Source organism: Pseudorca crassidens, chromosome 10 (assembly GCF_039906515.1).
Source record: "Pseudorca crassidens isolate mPseCra1 chromosome 10, mPseCra1.hap1, whole genome shotgun sequence".
Taxonomy (NCBI): domain Eukaryota; kingdom Metazoa; phylum Chordata; class Mammalia; order Artiodactyla; family Delphinidae; genus Pseudorca; species Pseudorca crassidens.
This window is the reverse complement of record NC_090305.1, coordinates 98,886,489-98,904,175: the sequence shown is the minus strand read 5'-3', so window position 1 is coordinate 98,904,175 and position 17,687 is coordinate 98,886,489. Positions and strand designations below refer to the sequence as shown.

The 17,687-nt window shown below is 44.4% G+C and overlaps 1 long non-coding RNA gene across 1 annotated transcript in view; it reads left to right on the top strand.

Annotated features, from left to right (window-relative positions):
• LOC137232696 (uncharacterized) overlaps positions 1–17,687 on the top strand; it is a 688,080-nt gene that overhangs the window by 235,190 nt on the left and 435,203 nt on the right. Inside the window, exons 4-5 of the long non-coding RNA XR_010947151.1 lie at positions 9,846–9,958; positions 11,873–12,009. This is a non-coding gene — a long non-coding RNA (uncharacterized lncRNA). The remainder of the gene's footprint in view (positions 1–9,845; positions 9,959–11,872; positions 12,010–17,687) is intronic.

Genomic DNA, 17,687 nt, shown 5'->3' with positions numbered 1-17,687 from the left:
ATTCACTTATTCAACAAATACTTACTGAAAGGCTCTGTGTGCTAGGCAGTATGCTATGGACTGGGTAAACAACTGTGAGCAACACCATGTTGGTGTCTAAAGAACTGAAAAAATAATCTACTTTTTCCTGCCAAGTGGGGAACAGGCCATTGAGGAGTCAGAAAGCACTGTTAGATGTATGGAATCTTTACTCTGAACCCCAGAATACTGTGAACGTTTCTACCTGAAGACAATGCTGTACAAGACAGCCCACACCCCTCCTCCCTAGGAGCCTGCCCCTGTATAACACACAGGAGGAGACCAGAAATGTCATTTTAGGAGAAAAGAAAGGTAGAGGCCAGGCCACACATGCCCTGTTGCTCAGAGTTTTCACAGAAGGAGCAAGTGGGGTGATGTGTGGAGAGAGGCTGGATAGTCACATGGAAAGACATCAGCCGAGGGAAATTATAACCGAGCAGGACCTATGGGGCCGTCACAGCACAGACCCCCTCCCTCCACGTCCTCTGCCTGCCTCTTACCGTAGAAAAGTTTTCATCTCCCAGGCCTCCCCTGAGTCGCAAAAGGCTGGCTCAAAATGAATGATTTAAAGGATGTGACCGTGCAGTGACAAAACATAGAAGTTGGGCCAGGAAAACTGGTAACAATTTTAACAGTAATCAGCCGTAGGGCGGAGTCTTTAGTTCCACCCTGAAGGATGTAGATGGTGCACATTCCTGTGTTGTTTTGTAGATACTTAAACCCTCACCAAATGGAAGAAGCTAGCTGAACCGTATGATGACTCTGAGCGTGTAGCCCGCAGACCAGCTGGAGCCTGAGGACTGATGATGTTAATTCCCGTGACACCACGCTGTTACCTCACCAGCAGCGAGTCAGAGAATTGAGTTCGGGTCTTTTGAGCTGAACGCTGCCAGTACTCCTTGTTTGGCTCCTGCAATAAATGCTGTACTTTCCTTCACCACAGCCAGCTGTGAGTGGACCCAAGTTCCCCTCAATAGCACTGAGTCGTGGAATCACACAGCAGGTCAATATTTGAACAAAGCTAGTATGATCCAAATTGCTTTATTGGTTTTAACTAAGACACATTTTAGGTCGTGTGATCTTTACCGCACTGGCTTTCCGTCTTACTTGAGTAAATGTCCACCAACTGCTTGGAATCAGTCCATTTTCATTCAGTTGATGTATTTTGGTTCTTCCTTTCTAGTAATGGAAAAGAAAACATTTGGACCATTATTAGGTCAAACTGCATGACATTGATGGTATTCGGCCATTTTGGACCCACCATGAATGGCAGTATGAAATGGGTTCAATCTAAGAAATGTATGAACACATTGCAGAATACTTATAAGAAAAAGAAGGAGATAATGAGAATGAGTGTTTGAATACTAATCAGTGAATTAATGCTAATAGATGACAGGTCTAGATAACAGATTAAGCAGGCCGCGGAAGATTCATAAGGTCTAAACATGGAATCAGACCCAGGGCTCCAGGTCTGGCTTCCTGAATGCTCTGCTTGATTGGAAATTTTTGTTTGCAAATGACAGAGTCAAGTCATCTAGGAGGGGCAGGGAGGAACGAGGGGGTACCACTGAGAGATGAGGCCACCAGGGAAGCAGCTGGGGTCTGTGGGGAGAGGAGGCTTGTATTTATCCATGGTTTTGCCCGTTCGTATTTGGCTTCAAGCCTCCACCTGCTTTGTTCACAGTCAGAGGGGAGAAGGAAATGATTTGAGACAGCGGTCATCAAAATGTGGTTAGTAGCCCCCTGGAGGTCCCTGAGATCCTTTCAGGGCTTCTGAGAGGTCAAAAGTATTTTCACGGTAATACTAAGATGGGATGTGCCGTTTCCACTGACATTTGCATTGACGATGCAAAAATAATGGGAGTGAAAGTACTGCTGCTTTAGAACGAATCAGGACAGCGGCATCAGATTGTTTGAGCTGCCATCGTATTCCTCACCCACGCATTTACAGTATTAAAAAAAAAAGCCAGTTTCACTTAGGAACGTTCTTGATGAAGCAGTAAAATCATTAATTTCATGGAATTTTGGCCCTTGAACATTATTCTGTGTGAAGAGAAAGAAACACACGTGAAATATTTCTGTTGCAAACTAACTGCCCTTCGAGCTGTGAGCAGAATTAACTGCTTTTTTCCCCGAACACCACCTTTACTTGAAAGAACAACTGACAGAGACACGATGGCTTTTGAGTCGTGGGCATCTGGCAGACATTTTCTCTAACATGAACGAAGTGAGCTTGTCACTTGGAGAAAAAGAACTGACAGCATTTGTTGCTAATGACAAATTGGAGCGTCCGTGCAAACACTTCTAGAATTTCGGGAAACATGTCCGCCAACCTGAGCTTGACAACTTTCCAGTACATACAGCTTTTTTGTTCATAGAAATATGCTATGAATGCTAACATGTAATGAGGTCTTCTTGTTTTTTTTTAAAATAAATTAGTAAATATCCTTTAATGTCTCAATTTTAATTTCAAATATGGTAAATAGTGAAAGATAGAGCAGATAAACGTTTGGTTTGGGGGTCTTTGATAATTTTTAAGATGTATTTATGTAATATAAGTAAAGATGTATTGAGACCAAAAGAGTTTGAGAATGACTCACGTAAGAGCTTTTTTTTTTTCCTCCCCATTTTAATAAACTCTAAGACTCAGAGAGGCCTTTTGCTAACCAACTTTTCTCCATTTTTTCTGAACTTTTCCCTTTGTGATCTCTTTCTCAGTGTGTGTCTCTCTCTGTTTCTTTGTCTGTTTGTGTCTTTCCATTGTAAGTATTTAGGTCTGGAAGATAGGTTTTCATGGTTAGATTAATAGCAGTTTTTCTCAAGAAAAAGTCCACTGTGCCGAAAGATTTTCTATATTCCCTGCCTTATAGCTCCCCAAATAATCTCCTTCTCTTCTGCTGGTTTAATTTTATGTTTTCAGTGAATCCCCATGTAGGACTGTGAAATGGAAAAACAGTATTATAAATTTGTATGCAGTGGAAAAGCCAAAAAGAATAAATGAGAAAGAAAGCAACGTCGATGAAAATAGAAACCACATGCACAAAAATGACAAATGCAAATGCTAGAGATGGTTCTATTTTCGTGAAGTCTTGAATGTGTCCATTTTCCCCAAAATATCTCTTCTGCGTCATGCCGGTTATAAATGTTGCAGTGATTACTGCTGACAAGTGTGGCTATACACAGACTTAATGACAGGATGATTACTTGTAAGGAAGAGACACCTAAGCCCACTCCCGTGAAGAGAGTGACATGGGCCCACACACTGAGTTTCTCGGCAAGTCACTGTTGATGACTATTAAATTACACTTGTGAAGTCATGTTATTAATAATGCTGCCAAATGAGCCTAACTGGAGACTCTGTGATACCCAGAGGACCTTGGGGGCTGTGGGTTTCATAGAAAGTGAGGTTTAGGTCACATAGAAACTTGGAAACTATTCCAGCTGGAGGAGATGATTGTTTTATTCTTCTCAGGTGTAGAATTCCACTGTGAGTTTCCAGCAGCCATTTCCCTCCCCTGTCTTAGTTCTCTCGTATGTACAATGATAAGATTGGGCTAGAGCAGTTGTTTTCAACCAGTGAAGTCTTGACCTGAAACCTCAATAAACAAAACAGAGAAGAGCTGCGTGGCTTACAGGAAAGGGGAGGAAACTTAGAATCTCCCTTTGGGCTCTCCACTGAACTTTCATGTCTGCTCAGCTCTTGAGACACTGCAGCGAACCCTGGGGCTCTCAGGTACACGGTTTGAGAAGCATCGGGCCAAGGACTCTATAGCTCCATGTGCTTGGGGAGGCCTTGTCAGAAAATCTGAGTGATTTTTGTTTTAATTAGAGAACTAGTTGGCATCAAGTTGAGAGCTAAATGGCCCCCTGGGTGGAGGTGGCAAGGATGACAGAGATAGTGGTAACTCCCCCGGTAGGACTCATGAGCCCGCTGAGAGCCACGGTGTACTTACTGACACCAATTGTGAATTGATCCACATCCTAGATCTTGGGGGGTAAACAAAATATAGACAAACCAACATTCATATTTAAGGAGCTGATAGTTTGGAGAGGGGCAACATAAGCCCAGCATAAGTAAGCCCAACATAAGCCCAGCATAAGTAGGTCCAAATATAATAAAGATTCAGAATTCAAGGGTAGGTGGTAGATAGCCTGATTGGGCAGATGAGGAAGGGCGGATGGAGAAGGATGTTTCATTCTCTTCATGCTTTCCCCAACTCAGTCTGCTACTTCTGACTCCTGTAGAGTTGCGGGTGAGGGGGAAGGACGGCAGTAAGGAAGCCAGTTGAAGCTGTAAACGATTTTGTTTGCTTGAATTCCAATAATAAATAATATGAGTATATATGTGTGTGCATATATTATCTATATGTTAATGCATATACTGGGTTCAATTATAAGAAGGGTGACCTTCTTATAATTGAATTCAGACACATGCTATCTAGTTAGAGTGACCAGTTCATCCTAGTTTGCCCAGAACTTTCCCAGTTTTAGCATTGAAACTCCTACAGCTTGGAAAACCTCTTTCTTGGACAAATTAGTCACCCCAAATTAGAGCAACCTAGCAGACCCCTAAGAATGCATCTCGGGACCCCTGTTGATCTGCAGGCCCCAATTAAAATTATACTCAGGGGGCTTCCCTAGTGGCGCAGTGGTTGAGGGTCCACCTGCCGATGCAGGGGACACGGGTTCGTGCCCCGGTCCGGGAAGATCCCACATGCCATGGAGCGGCTAGGCCCGTGAGCCATGGCCGCTGAGCCTGCGCGTCCGGAGCCTGTGCTCCACAGTGGGAGAGGCCCCAACAGTGAGAGGCCCGCGTACCGCAAAAAAAAAAAAAAAAAAATTATACTCACTTAGCAAGCAGACTCTTGACCTGAAAATCAAGAGAACTAGCTCCTCTATTGACTAGCAGTGGGACCTTCGGGAAAGGGTTTAAGTGAAGTCAAGAATTCTTTGCAAAGAAAAATAGATGTATGTTCATGTACAGTTGTCCATGGCACCTGTATTCATGCTCCTCCCTAAGGTGGAAAGGCTAGCCCAATATAGGCATTGGTTGTTTTTTTTTTTAAACAAAATCAGTTGCTTTGAGTTTCACCAATGGTAATTATGTCAGTAGAAGATTATTTTAAAATATTTAAAGTTTAAAAGAAATTATTAATAAATCTAATTAATAATTCATTCAAATAATGAATACAGAGCATATTAGCATTATGCAGTGTTCCCTTAAGAATAAAAATGTGTTTTTAGCCTTTCCATGTTTTATTTAGGAATGTTGATCATTCTTATGAAACTTAGAATTGATATGAAAGATATCATGACTATTAAGAATTAAGGAACAAAATCCAATAAGCAGGAATAAGGGAAACTATGCTAATCCAGACAGCCTGCTCAGAGGAACTGGGTCATAATTTAAGTTTTCCAGCATGTGCACTGAATTACTTATAGAACTATGTAATAAGAGCATTGAGACAAATGGGGTGAAATCAGACTTAACTGGGAAGAGCATGGGCTTAAGTGTCAGAAGACTTGGGTTCTAGTCTTGGCTTTGCTATTTCCCTGCTATGTGACCTGGGACAAGTTATACTCGTGCCTCAGTTTCTTCATCTGTCTTCTTGTTTCATAGTGATTTGTGGAAAGATTTTAAGTAAGATACCAAATGTATGACTAAATGGAGACAGTGCAGTGACCCATGGGGACCAAGGGCAGCCCCTCGGGGGTGAAGGGAGTGAAAGCACGTGGCTGGACACGAGGAGTTGACGTGCTGGAGGGATGTGGCCACTGTGCACCCCGCAGGGAGGGGGCAGCAAGTCAGTCCTCAGACGTCCTTTTTCTCTTGACAGTCCCTCCCACACGCCAAACCCAACTGGAAGCAAGGGGACAAGGGAACCTGCTGGTACAGCCCATGGATGTCAGTCTTCTGAAGCCTGGAGAAGAGTAGAGAAGGGCCAAGGGTGGAATTGGAGGAGCAAGGAGCCCCCATGCGGACTGTGATCGAGTCTGCGTACTCTATACAATGGCGTGCTGGTAAATATGGAAACTGGCTACAACGCTGGAAACAGTGTGGTGCTTTCTTAGAAAGTTAAGCATACGCTTATATTACCCAGCAATCCACTCTTGGATATTTATCCTAGAGTAAGAAGAGCTTATGTTCATACAACAATCTGTGTGTGAATGTTTATAGCAGCTCTACTCAAAATAATGCCGAACTGGAAAGAAGCCAGATACCCTTCAACAGGTGAATGGATAAACAAACTCTGGTACATCCATGCAATGGAGTACCACTCAGCCATAAGAGGGAGTCAACTATTGATGCTATAGCAACTCGGATGCATCTCAAAGGCATTGTGCTGAGTGAAAGAAGCCATTCTCAAAAGGTTACATACTGTATGATTCCATTTATACCACATTCTTTTTTTAAATTTAATTAATTAATTTATTTTTTGGCTGTGTTGGGTCTTCGTTTCTGTGCGAGGGCTTTCTCTAGTTGCGGCGAGCGGGGGCCGCTCTTCATCACGGTGCGCAGGCCTTTCACTGTCACGACCTCTCGTTGCGGAGCACAGGCTCCAGACGCACAGGCTCAGTAGTTGTGGCTCACGGGCCCAGTTGCTCCGCAGCATGTGGGATCTTCCTAGACCAGGGCTCGAACCTGTGTCCCCTGCATTGGCAGGCGGACTCTCAACCACTGCGCCACCAGGGAAGCCCCCTATACAACATTCTTGAAAGCACACAACTGTAGTGATGGGGAACTGATCAGTGGTCATCAGTTATTAGGGATGCAGGAAGGTGTGACTACACAGGGATAGCAGGAAGGTGTGACTGCACAGGGATAGCAGGAGGGAGTTTTGGGCGGGGAGATGGGATGATTCTGTGCAATGATTATACTAATAGTTACACAAATCTATACATGTGTTAAAACTCATAGAACTGTACATCCCAAAACTGTACATTTTACAATATGTTAATTTAAATATGTGAGACATATTGCGGATAAACGCTTCAGTGATAGATTTATGCTTGTAGATATTGACAGCCTATTTTCCCAAAGTTGAACTTGGAACAGCTTCAATCCAAACTGAAAAAAAAGAGTTGTAAATGCAGAAATGCCTGAAAATAGGACATTCTGCAAAAGTGGCAGCCTTGGCAAGGGACAGCAGATAAGAAGGGGGATTTCTGTGTGGCGGGATGAGAGGTAACAGACATTGGGACTTTGCCAGTGGGCCTGAGGGTCAGAAAACAACTATTCCCAGATGGATACGATGACAGGGTGGGGTACCAGGATCCCAGAAGAGAAAGCAAAAGTGAGATTCAGGCGTGGAGCCCAGGCCAGAGCCGGGAGAAGAGGAAGCATGGTTGGGCTGCATCCCAGGGTTCAAGGCCAGAGATCAGCCAGCTCTTGACAACTGACTACGAAGGAGGTGGACAAGAATAAAAGAAAAGAAACAGCCTAGTGCAGGGTTTAGGGGCGTAGGCATTGCAGTGAGACAGGGCTGGGTTGGACTCTGGCTCTGCCACGTCATAACTTACAAGCTGGGAAAGCTGTTTTAACTTCTCACGTACAAAAAGGGATAAGAACATGTCCGCCACTGCACTGATGTGAAAATTAAATCAAGTTTCATCTGTAGCAGTCCCTGCAAGTTGCCTGGCCCAGAGGAAGTGCTCGGTGAGCAGTAGAAGTACATCACACAGAAGGTTGCAGGTCACGTCAGGACTCTGAAGCTCGTGAGCTGTGTGTTTAGCGAGGCATTTCATCTTGCTAAGCCTCAACTTCTAAATCTGTAAACTAGCTTTAATGATGTCTACTCCGTGGAATTTGGGTGACAGGGTTCTGTTGAGAAAAGATGTATCAAAATGTTTTGTGATCTGAAAATTGCTATGCAAATGTACTTTGTATAAGGTCAGAGCAGGGCCAGGAGGAAGTCGTTTCTTCTTGCTTAGCTGCTGGCTTAAAGATATAGAAAGTCATCATCCAGGTTCTGGTTGGTCCCAGAGCTACGTGAAGCCAAACATATAGAACAGGATCAAGAGGGTTCGGCCAGCAGGTGCCAAGCAACTTTGGTCAGAGGATGGAGTGATGTAATACCAGCATGAACATGAGAACTCACATTTGAGTATTAGGGGCAGTTTCGCGGAAGTACAGTGGGGTCGGTAACAGCATGGTCTCTGGAGCCAGCACTTGGCTGTGGGCATTTGAGCCAGTGGAACAGATAGGGCTGTTGCTGAAGGTTCTTAACTGTCACCCTCGCTGGCTCCCTACGCCTGTTATAAAAATTTCCGTCCCTACTTTGGGTCACGTAACTTTCCAGTGCCTCCCAGCAGAGTAGACAGATTCTACATCTTTATACCATTGATGCTGTGTTTATCCAATGACTCATTTTAGACCGTGACAGCTTAGTGGATATGACATGAGTGTAGCCTTGGGCACTATTGCCATTAGTCACGAGGAGATCTTGCCCAGGTAAGCACTGCACCTGCAGGTTGGGAGCAGACCGGAACGTGACCCACAATCTGAACCAGTCAACTCAGCCCTCCAACGGATCCTTTGAGTGAGAAATAAATGTTGGCTGTTGGAAGGCGTTGAGAGTTTGGGGTAGTTTGTTATGCAGCATTATTGTGGCAGTAAATGACTTAACACAGCAAGTTCCTTCACTTTAATTACCTTCAGTTTTGTTCTCCAAAAAATGCAGTGAAGAGTGCTTAGTTATAATCGCCTGGTAGTCCAGTTATCAGGAATAAACAGGTTGTGATATATGTACTTAGCATACTACTCAATATCAAACAAGAGAACAATGAATGAAAGTTACTGCTGGGAAGACACTGAGTTAGAAAGGAAGTCGAAAAAAATGTCCACCTTGTTGAGTCTCAGTTTCCTCACCTCTGAAATGCATATGAAATCCTTGCCCCACCTGTCTCTGTGGGATGCTGTTAGGATCACACCAGGTGATGGATGTGAGGGCAACATGCCCTCTGTGAAGAGCTATCGGGGACTTAGGAGTTATTATTCTTTCTACTACAGAGAGTCCTCGTATCCCAGCACGAATTATCATCATCCCCAAAGTTGCAGTTGTGTAGGAGAGCAGGCTGAAAGGCATCCTTGCATGACAGCACGTGCTAATGAAGTGTCCACTCATTAAAATTAGTTTCCATTGGAGTATCCATCTTCACTTAACACACTCTCTCTCTGTCCACATCAGTACCTTCCCTGGCAACACAGCACAACTGTCTTGTGACCTGGTGGCAAAAGGAAACTGCGACTCTTGGAAAAAGATGCAGGATTTTGTAAAGTTGAAAGGGATGATGGAGAACTTCTCTAATCACCTGCAAAATAATTGACAAACGAGGGTCTGACAGAGCTAGACCAGTTAATGATGGAAGAAGAGCACAGTCGACAAGGATGATGACACGATAGGCTTCAAAAGAGAATAGTTTGATGTATTTGAATATCAAAAGATGTAGGGAGGCCTTTGGGGAACTGATGAAACTTCAACTTTTTTTTTTTTTTTGGCAAAAGTGAGTCTCTTTATAGCTGTGCATTGAAGGGTATCATATCATACCATTACGTAATTTCTTTGGAAAGTGATCTAAAAAATTCTTTGTTAATTTTAATAATTGTCAAATAATTGTAGTATAGTCTATGCTTCTATTAAATATAAAATTAACTTATTTTACTATATTTTAGTTTTATTGTTTCAAGATAAAGTCCCAAACCTTTTCTTAACCCATTTTCTAGGAAATTTTGGTTCCCATTTTTAGTGTTCTTTTCTACCATCAGTTTTTTTGTGTGTCATTGAGATCTTTTCTACTTATTATTTCTTTCTCCCTTTTTGGCCCAGAGAGCCCTTGGAAACACTCTATCTAGAGATTTCGGGAACTGAAGCTTCCAGTGGGTCAGTGAAGGCAGGAGAACGTCAGTGCACAATCTAGACACTGCTCTGGCCACTTTGGGGTGAGTGGTTTTTTTGTGACCCCCACAAATAAACTTTTAAAATACTGAGAGTGGGAGAGGGGAGTCTAAGGCACAGCCTATCACAGACTCATTCTCCATCCATAACTTACTTCTGTGGGACTTCAGCCAGGAGGCATCACTTTGAGCCTTTTTCTCCTCTGTAAAGGGAAAACAATAATATTCACCCTGAAGGAGCTTTATGAGGGCTGAATGAGATTATACATATTAAAGTATGTTGAACAATACAGATCCAATAAGCATAGCTGTGATTTTGGTTTTTTGGCTGCGTTGAGTCTTGATTCACTTGGTTGAGAATCAGGCCCCGCGTCCCAGTGTTTATTTTATTTTATTTATTTTTGGCTGCGTTGGGTCTTCATTGCTGTGCGTGGGCTTTCTCTAGTTGCGGCGAGCGGGGGCTGCTCTCCGTTGCGGTGCGCGGGCTTCTCATTGCAGTGGCTTCTCTTGTCGCAGAGGTTGGGCTCTAGGCACACAGGCTTCAGTAGTCGCAGCACGTGGGCTCACTAGTTGTGGCACGCGGGCCCTAGAGCGCGTGGGCTTCAGTAGTTGCGGCACGTGGGCTCGGTAGTTGTGGCGCACGGGCTTAGCCGCTCCGCGGCATGTGGGATCCTCCCGGACCAGGGCTCGCACGCGTGTCCCTTGCACTGGCAGGCAGGTTCTTAAGCCCTGGGCCACCAGGGAAGCCCGGCTGTGGTGATTTCTGAGAGCCGCAGGGACCACTACTCCAGCCGGCTGTTTCTCTTGCTTCCTCATCGCTGGCTTTTTTCATCTTGAGTGTATTTATGTTCACAGCAGAATTTTCCCCCTCGACTTCCTGGTGTCCTCTTCTTGGCCCTGTGAGATGCACGTGCTGAAAGACAGCGTCCTGCGTCTAAGTTTTATTCCTCTGTTGGTCAGTGTGAGGGAAGATGCTGCTTGTATAAACGCACGACACTTTGAGCTCACTGAAGGGATGGTAGGAGGAGGAAGGCGGGTCTGGCAGTGAATGCGGGCCCAGGGGTGCAGAAAGGAACTTTGCCTCCTTTCTTTACCGTGTTAACATTCCATGAGTTGACTTCTTTTGAATCTTTTAAACAAACGCTGTACCACATGGAATCAGCATGTCCAGAATTAACAGAATGTCCAGAACCAGAACCAACCCAGCTGTGTTAATGCTGCCATCTGTGGAACTGACCTGACAGTAACTTTGTGAGTTCATTATTTTGTAGGTAAGGGAAAGAAGTTTAAAGCTGAGTTACAGTAACTTGCTGTACAAGTTACTGTAACTTGTTACTGTAACACATACAGCCAGAGTTGGAGGGGAGATTTAAGCCCAGCTGGTCGCTTCCAACACCCTTCCTGTGTGTGACCTCAAAGCTCTACTACTGGGCTTCCCTGGTGGCGCAGCTGTTGAGAGTCCGCCTGCCGATGCAGGGGACACGGGTTCGTGCCCCGGTCTGGGAAAATCCCACGTGCCGCGGAGCGGTTGGGCCCGTGAGCCATGGCCGCTGAGCCTGCGCATCCGGAGCCTGTGCTCCGCAGCGGGAGAGGCCACAACAGTGAGAGGCCCGTGTACCGCAAAAAAAAAAAGCTCTACTACTGTGGGCCCACTGGGGGCGCCCCAGGGAGCATCTTGAGTTTTTATCCCTCAAGGACTGTGTATGATAATATTTATCAAAAAGCTGCATTCCTAATATCATTTTCACCATTTGCTTGTTCCCTGTGATAGGTGAGAGAGAAAGAATCCCATTTTACCAGTGTTAATGTGATTTACCCAAGGTTGCCTCTTGAGCTAGTGGCAGAGCTGGGACTATAATGCAATACTCTGACCCCTTTTACTGTACTTCGCATTTTGCAGTTCTCTTTCTGAAAGCATTTTGTTGTGTCTCAGGACCTCTGTGTTTCTGTGACCGCCAGCTGTGAGACGGTATACCTTCCGAGCAGATAGATGAGAGAAGAAGCTTGTCCTATAGGAATCCATCTCCTTTCCACCCTGGAGAGCCTCATCCATCACTTGTCGTTGCAGAGACCCAGCTGATGCATGCTCAGCAAGGGTAAGTATGTATAAATATAATGGAAATCAGTCAGGGGCCAATTTTCCCTGTTGAAAAGGGAATTGCATTTCTCAGGCATGTGGGCAGAGTGAGGTTGATTAAACATAAAACACTTCCACCAAGGGGGCAGCATAAAGGAGAACCCAACCTCTGTGTTTTGAGCAGGACTTCTCCTGCGATAAACGCAATTGAGTGCCGTCTGTGCTTTTGATAATTTCATCTGACTGCCCGTCTTGTTACGGGATGGCTGATTTGAGCAACCCGTTGGCACTTACTTGACCCATGTTCCAATTATCTGATGTGTCACAGGATTTCAGAGTTTCCAGAACAGGATGTGAAATGTGAAATCATGCGGGAGGTGATGTGGTGGTTCACCCTACATTTGGTCATGTCACTGGATGTTGACAGAGATCGATAATTCCTTTTAAGATGGCATCCTTGAGTATTGAATGCTGTGACGTCTGCATTACTGACAAGCTTTTGTTTTGGGGGGAACAGTGAGTAAGGAGAAAAATCAACCAATTAGTACCTGATGTTAGTATAATAACTAACCTATCACTAGATAATACATGGGTAATCAAGAGGGAGAACACAATGAGGGATGGTATAAAGCCATTCTGTGTAAGAATCACCCGAGGATGGAGAGCTAATTGTCTGGCCAAGGGTTATATGGGAGAGTGAGGGATGGTATTATGATTTGAATGCAGACTTCGAGTTCTCCAATCCAGCATTCTTCATATTCTATCGTGCTACCGCTCATTCTTCTCATACTTAACTCCCATCGTATTTACTTTTCATCATTACTTTCTTATGACAGGTTTTATATCTGTTTTCATCATTGCTCCTTTGGATCCAGCATTTTCTGATTGCATTTATTTCTTTTGACCTTAAATGCCAGCGCTGCAATTATTTTTCCAAGTTTCTGTAAACCTCCATTACCTGTCAGTTCTCAGCACAGTGTTACATATATGATTATCCCCCAAAGATATGCTTTTATTGATGGATTTGTTGGTTAAAGGGGTTTGTGTTTGCCTCTCGGAAATTACCACTCATTTCTCCACCTGATGATTCAACAGACATTAGTTAAGTGTGTATTGAGGGTAGAGAGATTAACCTCAAAGCTTCTGATAAAGTACAGACAGTAGGTAAAGAAGATAAGGCATGGCTCAGGGTAGAAGGTACCAGTTTTGGTGAATTAGAAAAGACTACTCTAAGCAACACGTCTCCTTCATTTTTGCTCCCTGCCTGTTTGAAACTCTTGTCTTTTGCCGTAAGTTTCTTTATCTCCAAAGACCAAAGGGCCACAAATGAAAACCAATGCAAGTTGTATTTTGACATTGTATTAGTCAGGGTTTTCCAGGGAAACAGAAACAACAGTGTGTGTGTGTGTGTGTGTGTGTGTGTGCGCGCGCGCACGTGAGAGTGTACATATATAGGAGAGAGATTTATTTTAAGGAATTGACTCATGGGTTTGTGGAGGATTGGTAAGCCAGACATCTATAGCATAGGCTGGCTGTCTGCAGAATCAGAAAAGACTTGCATTCCGTGTCCAAAGGTGGTCAGCTGACAGAATTCCTTCTTTCTCAGGAGACCTGAGTCTTTTTTCCTTTAAGGCCTTCAACTGATTGAATGAGGCCCACTCACGTTATGAAGGGCAGTCTGATTTACTCACATTTCACCAAGTTAAATAAGCATCTCATCCATAAAACACACTCACAGAAACATCCAGAACAGTGTTAGACCAAACATCTAGGCATCATGGTTCAGCCAGGTTGACGTACAGTTAACCAGAGCCTCGTGCAGGGGACAGAGTTGAATTGCCAGGAGGAAAAAGCAGCTCTTCACCCTCCCCTCACTCCCGCCACCAGCACCCCTGCCCCACCAGGAAAAAGAAAACATCGTAAACACCCACGACCATGAGAATGAGTATATCAACTGGGGATTTAAAGGCTGTATTGCAATTCAGCAGCTTAAAGTGAATGAAATAGAATGTTATTGTTTCATGTTTTAGCACGGATACATCTCAGAAATCGTGAGCCAGAGAGAGAGAGAGAGAGAGAGTGCGTGCGCGCGTGTGCACAACTTGCAGAAGGAGGCACAGGATATCACACTATGGAAATTTTTTAAAAACTAAAACGTGAGTTTATGAGTGACAAGAATAAAAGCGTTCCGTCCATGTAAACCACATGGTCCAGAGAGTAAACGCCTCTGAGAAAGAAGGCTGGTCATGAATGGTGTAGATGGGGTCCTCAGGGGGCTTCAACCACATTCTCATGCTTCCTTCCTATTTCTAGTGGATTTGATATAAGGTGAAATATAGTGAGATTTGACGAAGTTTGGTGGTGGGTGCCAGTGTGTTCATTTTCTTATTTTGCATACATTTTTATATGCTTAAAATATTTGGTAGTAAAATTGTTAAAGCGTCTCCTTTTTCCCTCAAGAGTCACTGGCCAAGGGAAGGTGTCCAGCCCTCTCCCCCTACCGCTGCTTTATTTACCAAGGCCTCAGACACACACACGAGTTATAGCATCTGCTAAGAGTGGGGTGGGAAGGAGAGGTGGAGCCCTTCGTCAGAGGAAAATTCCATCAGGTCACTGTGTACTAATCTATTCCTGCGGCTGGACCCAGTCTATTTAGGGCTCAGCAGTCAATCTCGAACAGCCCAACAGGGACACGCTATGTAAATGTTCTGAGCAGAAAGCTAGGAATATATAAGTAGTTAACCCACGTCTCTTCATTCTGAACGTTCTGAAGGCCCAGACAAAAATGGCTGTTGTGTATGAAGAAGGAAGCTGTATTTAGATTTAGTAAGCAGCGTATTATACGAATGCTTTTCTGTGTTAAATAACTGATGCAGCCAACTAAGCCGGGATAGATGATGTTAGCCCTGAATCAGTTAGTCATAATTCTATGTGCATGGAATTATGAGAGTTACATAGTTATTGGAAGATCAGAAATACATCATCATCTTCGTAATGGACTTATTATATTAATCTTTCTAACAGTGCTTTATCTCGGATTGATCTCTCATAAAGTAGATTAGGAACAAAGCACTTCTTATTGGAAAGGTTAAAAAACGGATTTTGGGGGGTGTCATCTGCAAATTTCAGTTTGTCGGTCACATAAAATAAGAATGTTTGCATGTCTTTAAGATGAAAATCAAAGGGCCTGCTTCAGATGCGAACAAATAACACTGAGGTAACATCGAGTAAAAGGTAGGTAGGTCACTTGGTACAATCCTTTAGTCCCATAATGTAGAAAGCAGAGTATCTCCGAGAGCCTTGCAGATAACCCTGGTCTATTTGGGGGCAAGTAACAGTTATTCAAGTGGCAAATAAAGGAGTTGATTTTAATCATGCTAATTGTGTTATGTGCTCGGGGGCCATGGGTAGGTGACAGAATGTTAACTCCTTACAGTAATATAAATCACTATCTAATATTCATTTATGCAGTAATTATTTATTGAATGCCTACTGTATGCAGATACTCTCGGGTGTTAGTGATAAGGTGGTAAGTAAAAGCAGAGTTTTCTGGGTTTTACTAGAGCTTGGATAGTCACAGGGCAAATACAAAATGGAATCTCTTGCAAGTTCTATGAAGGAGAGAGACACTGGGTCTATAATTGAGGAAGTTGGTTAGCGAGATCAGGGAAGGCTTCTCTGAGGAAGTGACATAGGAGCTACGACCTCAAGTTGTGAGAGGATGGTAGAAGACCAGCCTGGCAAGACCGTATACTTAGTTCACTACTTAATGGGCATCTATTACCTGCCATGCATTTTTCTAGTTGATTAGGATACACGAGCAAAACTGACAAAGATGCCAGTCCTTGAAGAGCTTATATATTTGAAAAGCGGGGAGGGGGTGGCAGTCGTCAATGAGGAATAAACATAATCATTAAGTTATATAGTACATTAGAAGGCGACGTGTGACATGGGAAAGAGTGGAGAGCAAAGAGAATCAACAGTGTCTCCAGGTTGGGGGCAACTCACACATTTGAACAGAATGATCAAGGTGGGCCTCGTTACCAAGGTGAAGAAGGTGATGGCGGAGTGATGGCCTGAAGGTGAGGGAGTGAGCTCTGCAGGTACCTGGCTGAACTGTGTTTCGGGCAGAGGGAAGATCCAGTTCCGAAGGAAGGTGGGAGTGTGCGTGACAGGTTCAGGAAAGAGAGGAGGCCATTGTGGCTGAAGCAGAGTGAACAAGGGGAGAGTCGCAGGAAACAAGGCCAGAAAGGTCTGCTGGGGAGATCATGGAGGGTCTTAGAGCCTTTGTTGGGCTTTGGCTTCTGCTCTCCATGAGTGGGCATCCGCTCACTTGAGCAGAGTTTTGAGCAGAGTCAGGATATGATCTGAACTGTGTTTTGAAAGGATTTCTCTTACTACCATACTGGAAATAAAAGGGTAGACAGCAAGGGTAGAAGCCAAAGTCGTAGGAGACGGTTGCCGTGATTTCAATGAAAGAGTCATGGCCTGGGCCGTTTGGAGGCGGCGCCGGCAGTGAGGCACGGTTATCTTTCAGTCTTACTCCAGAGGCGAGGCAGCCCGATTAGCTGGTGGATTTGGAGGGTGGGTGAGAACAGTCAGACGTTTCTGTGAGATTTCCATCCTGAGCCATCAGAAGGTTGGAGTTGCCATTACCTGATGCGAGAAAGAGTCCCGGGGGAGCCGGCTGGGGAAGGAGGAAGCCAGGAGGGTTCCTGAGATGAGGGTTATATTTTATATCCGAGTGGAGATGCCAGTAGGCAGTGGGAGAGAGGAATTGAGGACAGAGAACATGGGCAAAGCTTTCAAGAAGGTTTATTGCAAAGGAGAGCAGAGAAACGGGGCTGAGGCTCACAGGGGAAGCAGGATGAAGAGAAGAAAAAAACATTTTTGTAATTTGGGGAAAATAGGAAATAGCAGGAGGTCTGTGTGAAGATGGGAATGGGCATGGTGAGTAATAATACTGGGCAGCCAGAGGGGGGGCCAGGCATTTGGTCCTAGTAGGACATTCTCAGGAATCGGGCTCTTATTACAGCAGTGGGAAACCACTGAGGTCGAGTGGAATGGTCTGACAAGATAGCATTTCCATTTTGAGTGGATCCCTCTGCTGCAGAGGACAAACGGATTGAGACGCGTCGCAGCAGATGCAGGCAGAACCCTTCATGCGCCCCTAGCGGTGTGCTGCGCATTTCGTGTGTCTTCAGTCGTTTAACCCTCACAGCAAACCTTTGAGGTGGGGGACGTTCTTATACACCTTTTACAGGTGAGGGCACCGAGGCTCAGACGGCTTCAGTGACTTAAAAGTTATCACACTGCTGGTAAGTCACCGACAGTGCCAGGGGTAGAACCCGTGTCACTCCGTTCCAGTATCCTGGTCTTTTTTTTTTTTTTTTTTCTTTTTCCATATGTGCCATAGACTCATGTAATTTTTAAGTTGGAAAGGCTCCTAGAAACTGCCTAGCCCAACCCGTCAAGTAAAACTGAATTTGAGGTGTTCAGAAGCAGCAGCTCGCAAACGGAATGACAGCGTGAACGCGCTAAGGGGAGCTTGCTGTGTAGAGTCCTGTTCTGGGAAATCCTTTGTAAAGTTGAGAATCCTTTTGTAAAGCAAATCATCCACTCTCCAGTTTAACTGTGGAGAAAATGCTTTTCATCAAACATCCGGTAAATCTATAAAACTATAAAGCCCCAGAGGGC